The sequence below is a fragment of the Adiantum capillus-veneris genome, chromosome 20 (genome assembly GCF_014529385.1).
Source record: "Adiantum capillus-veneris isolate H3 chromosome 20, ASM1452938v2, whole genome shotgun sequence".
NCBI lineage: Eukaryota > Viridiplantae > Streptophyta > Polypodiopsida > Polypodiales > Pteridaceae > Adiantum > Adiantum capillus-veneris.
Genome location: NC_140950.1, coordinates 5,948,428 through 5,959,990, shown reverse-complemented (window position 1 = coordinate 5,959,990; position 11,563 = coordinate 5,948,428).

The following is an 11,563-nucleotide window of genomic DNA, read 5'->3' as shown; positions in this document are numbered from 1 at the left end:
ACAGAGCTAGCTAGCAACCAGACAAAGAAAAACAAGATGGAACTGTGAAGATACATAAGAGGAGAAATCTTTCGGTTCAAACAACAGCAGCTCTGGCAATGAACAAGATGATATTTATGTGAAGGTGTGTGAACGCATTCAAAAGTTGACATTAGAGCTGGATGACATCACATGCACATTGCCATAGGCCAAAAAATTTATCAGGCAAAGGAGGAAAGTTGAAGCTGAGGCTAGGGTTGTGGACTTGGCAGCTATATGAGACAATGAGGTTCCAGTGATCCAGATAGATTACAAGATTCGCAAACAATGGAAACCATTTTCTAGGGTAATTCTAGATGGGGGAGCAGGAGTCAATATTCTCGGTGAGCATGTAAGGAAGAAGCTAGGAATAACCAAGATGAAGCCAGGCCCATTCAGAGATAGAATGGTTGATCGTCGAGTAGTCCAAGCCACTGGGCTAATTGAAATATCTAGATCAAAGTGGGGAAAATTTAAGACCAGTTTTTGGTATTGGATGTACAAGGGGGCCTATGTGATGTTATTAGGATGATCTTCACTCAAAACGACTCGTGCAATTCATGATTATGCTAATGAGACCTTAACTAATCAAAGCGCTAATAGAAGAAGTCATATCAAGACAAAAAATACCAAAAACTAGAAGAAGGCTCTAAGGCCTGAAGAGTTATGTAAAAAGTATGGGACCAAAATATTGAAAGAATGTTAGCCTCTCTGAATATTTTTCTATTAACAAAGATTGACCTAAGTGCGTTGTCGATGGATGAACTGCAAGTGAAAAGGCAGTGACAACAGTATCCAAAGCAATTTATTGACTTGATTCCTAGAGAGCGACCAGTTCAGATAGATAGCCACTTGCCAGAACAATCAGCATCAGCAAAATTTGATTTCAAAATAGAGGAAGAAACCAGTTTAGAAAACTCTGATGATTGAAATACAGCAGTACAAATAGAAATTCAAAATGATCTATGAGAAATTGGTAACCTTTTAATGATTACGTTGATGGTATCAAAACTGAGAAAGAAGCACAGTAGATGGCCAAACAAAAATGAGTAGGCCCAAACTGGTTACTACCAGATGATCAAGAGGTGGAGGAATGGAATCTTGTCTCAGAGGAGAATTCCAAAACGATTAAAATCAACAAGCATTTGAAGTCAAAGATCAAAAAAAAGGCAAAGGCATTGTTCTAGAAATACAAGGACGTGTTCGCATGGGAACATACTGATCTAAAAGGGGTAGATCTTGAAGTGTGCCAACATAGAATTCCTCTGAAACCAGATGCCAGAGAAGTTCAGCTACAAAGGTACAGAATGAAACCCCAACTATACTAAGAAGGTGAAGGAGGAGATTGACAATCTTCTCAAATTAGGGTTCACCATATAGTAGCAAGTGGTGATTGGTTGTTTCCTATAGTTGTAGTCCCTAAGAAGAACGGGAAGTTAAGGGTGTGTGTGGACTACAAAAATTTAAATGCCCAAACCATCAAGGATCCAGTTCTGTACAACTAAAGATGGATAGTTACCACTAAAAGAAAAGCATTGGGGATGGTATTTAGTGCCACAAATTCAGGCATTACCTACTGGGCAAGCTCTTCCACTTCTATGTCGATCATCATGCTTTATTGTTTCTAATCAACAAGTCATTGTGCAAGGAAGGTTGATCAGATGGATGATATTTCTTATTAAATTTGAGTTTAAGATCTTCCATAAACGGAAGACACACTGTGGGGCAGATTTTCTATCTAGAAGTATAGTGGGTTATTCAGAAACATCCTTGAGAGATGAACCAGTAGAAGCCAAATTGTTTCAGAGCACAATTGAAGAAGAACCAAACCAAGAATGGAAGGACGTCTATGATTTCTTCAGCTAGGAAAATGTCCAGAGGAGTGGTCCCAGAATAAGAGAAAATCACTCATCATAAAAAGCCTAAAATTTACTATCATTGCTGAAGCGCTTTACAGGTTAGGCATCGCTGGTGTCCTTCAAAGATGTGTGTCATTAAAGGGAAGAATGCAGGTCATCATTGAAGCCCATAATGGAGATGTGGGAGGCCATTTTTCAACTGATATCACCTATATGAAAAGATTCTTCAAGCAAGACTATGGTGGCAAACAAGGATGGCTTATGTCAGAGTTTTTTGTAAAACCTGTGATATATGCTAGATAATGGGAAGGCCTACAGTAGCAGACATGACACCCTTTAACTCTATTACAGCCTCTGGGAGTATTTATGAAATGGGGATTGAATTTCATGGGTGTGTTCAAGAAGGTAACTCCTAGAAAGAACAGATATATCATTACAGCTACATGTTATGTCAACAAGTGGATAGAGACTAAGGCCCTTCAAGACAACACTTCAAGATTTATTGTTGTGTTTATTTATGAAAATATCATATGCAGACATGGTTTTCTAATCAAAATAGTGTCAACCAGGGCATTCGTTTTATCAACAACACAATGGAAATTCTGATGGAACTATTTCCAGTACAGCACAGGAAATCCACGATGTATTATCCCATATGCGCTTATCATGATGACATGTCACAATAAAAATGTTTAGTGATCATATTCTCTTTGCCATTTACTTGAGATTTCTATACTTAATTTATCAATCAATCACAACAATGGTGATTGCATGGTAAAGTGGAGGCAATCTTTGGCACCAAACTGTAATGTTTTCACCACCCTAGGAAGGGGGTCTCCATGTAAGGTAAAATTATCAAGCCATTTTGGTTCGCTGTCTGATAAATCTATATGCCATGTAATGTTGTCCAGTTAACAATATGCTTCTGTAGCGCAATTTTCTCATAGTTGTTTGAGGCAACGACTCTAGTGAAGCAAGCGGAGATAATGCCTCTTGTGACATTCCCACGTCCACTCCCCTTCCTGTGTGTGTGTAGCAGTTCTAAATCTATAAATATACGCAAACAAACACTACCTGTTCACAGAACAACAATTCTGGAATAATACAATGTATTTGTACAATAAATTATTTGCAGTTGAAAATAAACTTTGTACAAGGTAATGAAGATAACAGAATACAGTGCAGGAACCCGCAATCCCACAGTCTGGGAAATTTTGCATCATGGTAAGAGATCCGCCATAAGTTAAGAACGGAATGTTTTAATCAAAGAAGGTAGCCCTCACCTGCACCCATAGCCACAAGAAAACAGTTCGTTAGCACGTGACTGTACGCAGGTGATGCTGGGCATCCCAGTTGTTATCCATGTCACATTAAAAAAAAACACACAGTTCTTAACTTGAATCATGTTTTTATGAAAAAAAGAATCTTGGATCATTCCAATCCAATAAGTGAAATCCCCATAGAGCAGCTGAAAAAAAAATTACTTTTTTCTTTGCCTAACCTTAGTTTTAAGTAGGTTTTACAGGAAGATAATCAAAGCTGAAAAGAACTACAACCTTAATCAAATAAGAGAGAACTACGTGCTAGATGCCATCATGGGCCAGATTTCTGTTAAGGACAACTCCTCCTTCGTCATTCGAAGTATAGAAAAAACAAAATTTCGGACCAGTTCCTATTCCAAAAAATATATATTTCCTTTTTTTTTAACTCAGATATCCCAACCAACTGGTAACTTAATTTTCAAACCAAAGCACCAAAAAAAAACTGCCTCTGTCATTATGCCATGACTGACATATTTTTGTCCAAGCCGGTTATAAACCAGATATCAAACCATAATATTCTAGACATCTTCGTCAATAGAGCAAGCCCATACTTCTTCCGAGAAAGAATAGAAGTAAATGTAACCAGCCTACAAAATTTCCGTTGTATATACTGCATGATAGTAGGCAAAGAAAAGTTCAAATACATACGAGAGAGATTACAAAACGAGTAAAATGATGTAAATTTTATCTTATATGCATTACCCAAGTTCAAACCAGCCCCAGCCAGCAGAGCTCAGTCGATACGTTGAATCAGTGATTAGTAAACAAACCATTCTTTAAACTTCCCATCTTGTGATGTAATATGGTAAAACCAAACGAGAAAGAAAGCTAATTGCCACCATAATAGGGTAAGTGATGCCATTTATCGCCTTCAGAGCATCAGCCAATTTGGCAACACATCAGAAACCAGCTTTCAGTTCAGTCAAAATCTCTTTAGACTATTCAAAACATTATGTACCTGTACTAAGGACCAAGTCAGTCTGAGGTCAGTCAAAGTACCCAAAGAAAATTTATATACATACGAGAGAGAATACGCAGCGGGTAAAAAGATGTCAAGTTTATCTTCTTTGCATAACCCAAGGCCATACCGGTCACTGTAAGAAGAAATCCATCGATAAGCTAAATCAGTGAAAACACTTCATTCACTTAACTTCCCACCTTGTGATGTAATATGGTAAAACCAAGCAAGTAACAAAGCTATTAGCCACCATAATAGGGTATGTGATGCCATTTACCGCCTTCAGATCACCAACTAATTTGGCAATACAACAGAAAAAGGTTTCAGTTCAGTCAAAGTCTCTTTAGACTATTAAAAAATTAGGTATCTGTACTAAGGACCGAATCAGTCAGTGGTCAGCTAGTGTAACCAGAGTAATCCGACCTACTAGTATTATGACTTACCAAGGAATCCAGCAATTACTGCTCACAATTTTTGAGCTATATATATTATTATTTGTGAATTACCGGATCGATTCAAATCCCTGCATAATCACCTTCATAAGTACCTTCTTCCTAAAGATTAGCATTATCACCCAGACAGACCTACTCTACCCTAGAAGCCATGATGCCTTCCAATACCCAAAACAGCCATACAAAAAGATCTACTAGAGACCTGGCTTTACTTAGCCGCTAGGGCCAGATTTATCATATCCAAAACAACCAGACAATATAATCTGGATAATGTTACCATAATCCGTTTTATTTTACGAAGACCTATACCTTTAGTCAAAGAGAATCTCATCTTTCAGTAGTCCTGAAGCAAACAAATATTACCACTCCCATTCCACCAAATAAACAAAAATATAAGTTACCGAAACAGGATTTTTAGTAAAAAAGTCTAATTACTGGTCATACCAGCCACAACAAGAATAAATCAATCGATAAGCTAATTTAGTGAAAACACTCTTTTCACAAACTTCCCCTTTGTGATGTAATATGGTAAAACCAGTCGAGAAACAAAGCTATTAGCCACCATAATAGGGTATGTGATGCAATTTACCGCCTTCAGATCACAACTATTTTGACAATATAACAGAAAAAAGTTTTCAGTTCAGTCAAGGTCTCTTTAGACTATTAAAAAATTAGGTATCTGTACTAAGGACCGAATCAGTCTGTGGCAAGCCAGTGTACCTAGAGTAGTCCGACCTATTAGTTATCCGACTTACCAAGGAATCCAACAATTACTACTCCCAGTTTTGAGTTATATATATGACTATTTGTGAATTACCGGTTTGATTCAAATCCCTGCAAAATCACCTTCAAAAGTACCTTCTTCCTAACAATTAGCATCATCAACAAGACAGACTCATCCTATCTTATTATCCATACTGCCTTCCAATACTCAATATAGCCATACAGATAGATCTACTAGATACTTGGCTTTTCTTAGCCTATAGGGCCAGAATTATTACATCCAAAAACACCAGATAATATATCCTGGATCTTGTTACCATAATCTTTTTTATTTTACGGAAACCACTACCTTTCGTCAAAGAGAATCAAATCTTCCAATAGTCCCGAAACACACAAATAATACTCCTCCCAATCCACCAAATAAAGCAGAACAATCACTTACCGAACCAGGTTTTTTAATAAAAAACGTCTAATTACTGGTTTTTCAAAGCATTTCAAACCACTTACATCAAAGCATCTCATTATCCATTGACAGTCTTGAGAGTTAGAAGGATATTTTGTTAACCTGTAGATTAGGAGACGAAGACTCAACGACAATTTCCTTCCCAGTCTTTTTCGGCATGTTGAGCACTTTAGTAGTAAATAGCCTTTCTACTCACACAGTATAGAATACACACACAGGTGATAACACAGCTCGATGCTAGTGAGTATGAGTACTCACCTTAACCTGTAGATTAGGAGACGAAGACTCAATGACAATTTCCTTCCCATTCTTTTTCGGCATGTTGAGCACTTTAGTAGTAAATAGCCTTTCGACTCACACAGTATAGAATACACACACAAGTGATAACACAGCTCAATGCTAGTGAGTATGAGTACTCACCTTAAGATGCCTTTATACTCGTTGAAGCCTATCAGACGAGGGTACACCACAGACTCGGACAGCCGAGGTCGCGCATAGAGTCAGATTCTTAGGGATTGCCCCCAGCTAAAGATCCGGTTGCTCAGACCCGGTCGCACACCTTCGCTGCTATGTAAACCTGCATGCCAAAACCTTGCACACAGGCGGTAAAGTGCAGAAGTATGCACGATTAATAAATGAAGTGAAGAAAGAAACGGTACAAAGAAATGTGTATACATTAGGGCTAGTTTAAGTAAAAAGCCAGGTCAAGTCACATTGTCCTAATTTACACCTATCACCCGATAAAAAAACCGCTCACATGGTCGAAAAACCCGATCAATAATCCATTACATGTTTAATGTACCTAGCACCGGTTGATTGTATACAACCCGTTAGCCATACAACTGAACACTTCACTGAGCTTATGTCATACAACTACCACTAGGGTAAGGTATCCTAGCCCCGATCTTAATGGCGTGAGTTATATTACTTAGAGCTGGCAATATTATATATTATTTCCAATTTTTACTCAAAGTAATAAGGTGGGTCTATAAAAGACAAAAGGCATTTTTTCATAACCAAGTCCAAAGTATTCATATGGAGTAACATTACCAGAGTTAAAATTTCAGTTTAATTTCTCTTCAGGAGTAACTATCTCATTATGGCTTACAGTCAAGAACTGGTTTTTGCCATAGCTACCGCGCATCTTCATCAATCAGGTGAATCTACCCGGAGAGCAACTTTGCTCCGTTATGAACTTCATCTATTCCCCCAATTGGGAACCTCTGTATCCCAAACTAAATGGTGGACCTATCAAGCCCGAGTGACTTGTGTGACCCTTTGGGGTCGCGAACATTTTAGGAACAATATCAGATTGGCGATGGTAACTGAGGCTCTGGGCCTAGGGGCCCAGTATTATTACATAGAACATTCACTAAAGCCAGGTTTTTTTGAGCGGTTATACCTGCTAGCCCAGTTCCTACCACCTCATAAGATTTTCCTGTATTGTAGTTATGGTCATCCACTAGGAGGATATTTTAACAGTACTCCACGCACCCGAGAGTATGGGGTAGTCTTGGCGACTCGTATCTTACCTTTAGCTGAGCGTCCGAACACCTGTTTTTACTGTGATAGTTGTTTGTGTGATCATGTAATGGGTGGCTTAATCGAGATGTAGATAAAGGAATCCCAACATACTAAACTGCCAGGCTTTTTTTTCATTTCAGAAATGAGTCAAGTGAGAGATCTCATGTAATTTTGTGTGTGTGTGTGTGTGTGTGTGTGTGTGTGTGTGTGTGTGTGTGTGTGTGTGTGTGTGTGTGTGTGTGTGTGTGTGTGTGTGTATGTGTGTGCGCCCACCCATACCCAGGCACCGTATTCTAAGAGGCAGTAGACCCCAAAGAATAGGGGCCTACTACCTCAAGAAGTAGGTGGGTGTGTGTGTGTGTGTGTGTGTGTGTGTGTGTGTGTGTGTGTGTGTGTGTGTGTGCCCACCCATACCCAGGCACCGTATTCTAAGAGGCAGTAGTAGACCCCAAAGAATAGGGGCCTACTACCTCAAGAAGTGGTTGTGACATGCGATGCAGTAGTTAAATTCATTTTGAATTAAGGAGATCTATCAAATTCTGTAAGTTAAACTTAAGGTAAGCCCAGTCATGTTTTTTTAGGGAATGGCGGATACACGCAACGAGGTCTTTTTTAGAAAACCCATTATTAATGAACTTGGTTATCAGAGTATTGATTTCTTCATATGCAATATAACTGTCAGTCGAGGCATACATTATAAGGAAAAGCATTCCTAGACAGGTGTGTAGTGAATTCTTGAAGGGTCTATTACTTTTCCTTTTGGTAAATTTTGAGGATACAAGTTTGAGTTTTTCCCTTTTCCAATAAAAGCAAGTACAAAAATTTCCCAAGAAAGGGGGGGACAACACAAATTCAATATTCAGGAAATGAGTCCTAGTAATCACCCACTTATCTTGCCATAGAACTCTATCGGAGAATGTCGGTTCAATATTAAGGCAAGGTGGATAAATATCTTTAAGAGTAGCTTCAAACATGGGATTGTTAAGGCTACACAGGTCATCCATAAATCTAAACGAATGTTCAAATTGTGTGAGTAACAAAGTACTATCAGGGTTATTTATAATTTTTAAGAGCCACTGGCAATCAAAGTAACAAAGATAGAGATTACACATAACCAGAGAGCATGCAAATCCCATTGGGATCCCTAAAATTCCCTTAAAAAAATTTGTAGCAGGTAGCACCTACTTGGACACAAAAATTATTAAGTAGCCAAAAGATATATTTACATAAATCATCCTCTTTAAAGACTAAAGGTGTAAACTTATTAGATTTTTTCACCCATCCTTTATTCCTTTTAAGAGAGATGCATGTATACCCTAGTTTTTTTCTGTGAGCAAAGGCAATCCTTATAAGATTAGATAAGGTATCAAAAAGCCCCTAAGGTCCATTTAGTGGGATATTTTCATAACATTGAGTTATGTCTGCCATAAAGATAGAGAAAATTTTTACTGGGAGGTTGATAGACACCTCAGCTGCGTTTTTTATGACCCAAATGGGTAATAATTTATATTTTTGAATCTTTTCAGATCACAATGCTTGATGGCACATATAGCTTCAACTTCTAGTAGAACAAAGTTTAAGCAGTAGGTGATGTCGTTCGTAACACACGAGAACAGGCTATTGGATGTGTCAGAAATCCATCTAAATTTATGCTTATGATTCTTATAAGTTGGGAATAGTATAGGAATTTTAAGATGGTTAGGACAATAACCAAGTCCCGATAATTCATTATTTAACAGTGTAGCAGTATTCAGCGGAGAGGTCTCAAGTTTAAGAAAATCCTTACTATTAAGTCTTGAATAGGCGGCCTCATATGCTAATTTTTTACATATAAAGGACGCAGTATTTGAGGCTTTATCTAGCCCAACAATAAGCCATTTCTCCTTAGAGTCAGAAATAGAGTTCTTAATTTTAGGCGTAAGCCAGGTGGTATCAATACTTAGCCATACTTGCGGCATAAGACTGATCTTTTTCCAGAAAATTTCTTTGGTGTTGCAGTTAGTTGAATGTGAACATTCTCCTCCAGGTGGAGTTTTAAGGCCAAGTCGGCCAGGCATTCAAGTAAAGCTAATAAGGCCATCTGAGGATTTAGTGGAAAGGGAGGTATATGATTCAAGCCTTTACTCAAGAGGCTCCTTACTTGTGGATCAGAAATGATTTCTAAGTTAGAAGTATAAACATGTAATCCAAAGTTAGTGAAACTTTTATAGAATTTATGAAATAGATGACAGGAGCAGATAGGAATCACTTTATTATGGAGAAAATCAGTTGAGTAGAAAAGATTCTTGATAGGTGGTGAGTACTTCCATCCAAACATCACATCATTAAGTAATAGATTAGATCCAAAAATATGTCCAACACATTTTGAGAAAATAGCTTGGGGAGTAAAGAAGTCCAAAATCTTGCTAGTAAACAAGCAATGTGAGAATATCTTATTACACGTTTCTTCCTTTGGAGGTAGGTGAAGTCTTCCACATGCGTTCCTTCGTTCCTGCACATCACATATCCAAAAGGTTTCTGATTGGTAGATTTCTACCTCTTCCTCTAACATAACTTTCACCTCTCCCTCTCCAAAAAACAGATTCACTCGAGGAGGGAGTTAAGAAAGAGGTGTAAGAGGCCCCTGGAGAGACAAGAGTGTTAGCTCGTTTAGAAACTTGAGATTCATCATCCTCAATATTAGGCTTGATTTGCCCAACAATACTTTTGATTCCTTTAAAGCCGCCATATGTAGTTAGCAAAGTACCACACCCATCAGAACCAAGCTCTTCAAGTGTGTCGCACATAATTGATATGTACTGGATAAAGGCGATTTGAGCTAAGACTAGCTCCTTAGCTTGTCCACCAAGCCATGAGCAAAAAAGGGAAAGGTGAAATTCTTCTGCTTTGTCAGGAAATATACTTGGCAGATTGTTGAGGGCGTACCAAATAGCATGATCAAACCAAATGATGTTTGACTCACAGGCAGCTTTGGGGTCTAAAAATCTGCACGCACATTTAAGGTAAGGTCTGAACACATTCCACATTGTCTCAGTGTAGTACTCAGCATTTACTAAAAGTCATAACTCCTTTGGTTCTTGCATATAAACCTGTATTCGAACTACATTTTTTATCATCAAGGAAACTCATAGTGAAGGGAGCTTTAATCAGATCCCCTTTATCCAAGAGTTGAATCCCTTTAAGAACTTTAAGTTTGCATTCTTCAATAGTTGCAAGGGCCAGGTTGGCAAGGAACACCCAAGTCTCCATAGAAATAGGTGCCAAAAATCCTTTATTTGGGAACATCCATAGCTTGTGCTCTACCCCCAAGGATTATACTTCAATCTGCCGTGGTGGTAAAAAAGGAAAGGCCCTAGAGACTTCGGTACCATATCCAAAAGCGAAGCTTCACTAAGTGAACAAAGGTCCTTCTGAAATTCTTTTACAGCTTCCAATGTAGCTGCATCTCTGCAAAGAGGCTATTAGGTGGAGGGACAATAGGTGTCGAGGGAGGTATAACAAAGATGGGACTAAGCCCGCGGAATTTTCTAAGAAGATTGGATAATTCAGAGCCTTTGTAGGAGAAAGATGCTAAGTCCTAAATATGGGCTTTGGAAAGACCGGCCAAGTTAGAAGTAAATTCCTTTAGAAGGTTGATACCATCATATTTATTCTTAACGAGGAGAGCTAGCACTTTAACCCAGAGGTCAAAAGAAATAAGCTGGACTAGAGACATACTAGACTCCTTTGAAGCATCAAAAATCAAGAAAGAGGCATCCTTATCTTGTATACATTTCAGTACAAGAAGAGAAGCAAGGGAAAGGGGTTCCATAGGAAGAGAGAGCCCTTGGGAAAGGGAAACAATCTGCAAAAATAACAGTAGTTAGAATTCCGTATTTTTGGAAGAGATGAGAAGATCTAAGGATCTAATACAAAGAGTTACATCTTTTTGAATTTTACAGCCCTATGTAGGTAAAGCCTAATCCTAAGAGAGACATTAGGGAAGGTCTTTTCTATTTCTTTAACAAGTCGTAACTTCTCCGAAATCATAGCTCTCTTTTCTGGGTCATAGCAGACTTTAATTCTTGCAATGAGCTTTTCCCTAACCTGGCAAACAGACGTAATAAGTAGTGAAATGATAGTAATAAAAGTAAAATGAGAACAAGAATCGTGAATATAGAGTGGATTGGTCGTGCTAGCAGTCTTTCACCAGTCAGGTCAAAAAGAACCACTAAGACTGTGTGATAGCACCCCAGCCTACTAGA